General features: G+C 41.2%; 1 pseudogene; it reads left to right on the top strand.

Annotated features, from left to right (window-relative positions):
- Nucleotides 1-897: 897 nt before the first annotated feature.
- On the top strand, nucleotides 898-2,306 carry LOC146454621 (uncharacterized; annotated as a pseudogene).
- Nucleotides 2,307-2,557: the final 251 nt, after the last annotated feature.

Raw genomic sequence — 2,557 nt, 5'->3', positions numbered from 1 at the left:
CCTTTTACCAAATTTATTATTATCAGTTTCAGTAAAACAAAACCCTTCACTGAGAACTGGGGTATAGAAACTTACGTATCCAATCTTGCAAGGTTTTCAACTGCCCGAGTGTTCGGTTCCAACTGCGACAGTGCCAATTTGCAATGCCCCCAGTAGCGTGCTTGCATTACGTTTCGTTTGCTTATCTTGGCTTTACTAAATTATTTCATTCTTTTGGAGGACAAGGAAAAGTATCCACCTCAGATTGCCCTTTACAACAATTAATTGATTGTGCGGAAGAAGCCATTTAACTATCATGTTCGTATACCGGAGTAGTTTTAACTTTAATTTGTTGATTTCATTTAAACACAGCTTTGCAATTGTTATTTAGTTGTATTGTGTAAAATATAATCACATCCAATGTATTTTACTATTAGTCTATATGTATTGCCAGGGGCTATAATGATATCAGTTCTTACTTTTGCCAAAACTGAACGAGAAAACCTATTGTAAATAAAGGCATCTTACTGGATGAAGGCTGACCAATCGTTGATTTGAAAAGGGCCATAATTTTAACAAAAAGTACTGAATGAAGATAATTTTAGTCAGAAATTACTACAAACAGGTAAGTCGTTGCAACTAGTGTCTTTATTAATGATTCCCCATCAAGAAGAGAAAATGTACCTGTAAGGAAATGACGATGTTAGGAGAATGCAATTTGTGGTAAGGAAATGACAAAAAGTAAGGAAATGACGGAGGAACAGGATAATGAGAATGAGAATGATAATGATAATGATAATGATAATGATAATGATAATGATAATGATAAAGATAATGATAATAATAATGCATCTAAGCAATTTCAAGGGACATTGATATCAAGAAACTATTAAGTCATGAGCTTACTCCTGTGCCGACGTCAATGTTTCATGATTCTAGTGCAATAAGAATTTGCAAAGCAAAATCGGACTTAAAGAAGCGGCTTGCTAAAGAAGCGTCATCGCGATGCAGTACGTCCAATGTTGCGGCAAGTGTGCTGGATGGCTCTGCAGTCCTGTTGGTTGTCCATTGGCCAGCTAAAGGTGTCATCGTCGACTTTGTGGAGAATTTCAAGGGTTTCCTGTTGAAGAAACTACTTGATTCAGATGTTTACTTGATCTTCGACAGATATTTGTACAGCACCAAGAGTGTAACAAGAGACGCAAGAACATGTGAGGCAAGCAGGGTGTATCAGCTCACAAAGAACACACCTCTTCCCTCACAGAAGGCTGTGCTAACCGTTTCTTCTAACAAGAAGCAGTTGATGTTCATCATTTGCAGCAGCATTATCAACGATGAGGAATTCCATGCTCAACATACTACCAGGAACAAGCTGGTTATCACAGGCAGCGACGATGTCCCAACCCGGATCCACAAAGGGGTTGGCATTGCAAAGGAAGATATTGTAACATCTCACGAAGAGGCAGATACCATCATTGCCCAACAAAGTTATCATATGAGCAAAGGACCATTCTGGTGCTACAGTGGTGGTTACAGACGACACAGATGTGTTTATCCTGTTCCCCTTTCATTTTTTTGAATGAACGCCTTACTTGTCCAATGTTTATTATCTCACCGATTGAGCAAGATCACTTATCGACGTTGAGGCCACTGTACAAGCCGACCGAAGTATCATAGCTGTTCTACGAGCAGTCCATGCGGTATCCAGGTGCGACACGGTACCTACATACTTCCGGGTTGGCAAAGGAACTGTCTTGAAGAATCTCATTGTTGCTCCCAACTTGTTGTCGCTGTTTGGCTGCCTAGATGCGCCGCTATCTGACATCGTTCACCAGGCAACAAAGTTTATCGGTGCTTGCTACGGCAACCGAGTAGCCGAGGAGACGATGTCCGATATCAGATACAAGATCTGGACAACGAATTTTGGAGATACAGCAACTTCAGTCCTTAAGATACAAGCACTGCCGCCTACTACAGAAGCTTTTGTAGAGAACGTTAAGAGGTCCCACCTTCAGACGGGCACTTAGAAAGCAGCACTGTCCCTCGCTCCACCTGCTCTTGATCCAGTGGAATATGGATTTGCGAGACATGAACCTCCCAAGACGTTGCTTCCAACAACTGTGCCAGACGGTGTTACATTGGTACCGGATGAAATCATGACCCTGATCAAGTGCAACTGTGAAGGCGCCTCAGCATGCAGAAACATGAGGTGCAGCTGCAGTCGCAACAAATTGCCGTGCACTCTGTTTTGTAAATGCAATGCTGGAGATGAATGTCTAAACGAACTTACCAAGACGGTAGCTATACCACGAGAGGTCACCGATTAACTGTTAAGTCTTATGAGATGCAGACGTCTTCAAGAATAATGTAAGAATCAAGGAATGGTGCTATCGACTGATGACTTAAATTAAAGTACTATTTTATTTACTTTGGCAAAATGAGGTCAACAGGAATCTACAACCCAAGTCAACACTCAACTACTGTGACGTCATCAAAGGGCCCCGCAGTCCAGTAAATTTACAAACTAGTAACTTGTTATCAGATGACTTCCTAGAAACACTGTCTTGTGAGTTTGAAT

Source organism: Pavona decussata, unplaced genomic scaffold, assembly GCF_977016875.1.
Source record: "Pavona decussata unplaced genomic scaffold, jaPavDecu1.1 SCAFFOLD_300, whole genome shotgun sequence".
NCBI lineage: Eukaryota > Metazoa > Cnidaria > Anthozoa > Scleractinia > Agariciidae > Pavona > Pavona decussata.
Note: the sequence above shows the minus strand (reverse complement) of the source record. Positions and strands in the feature narration are given on the sequence as shown.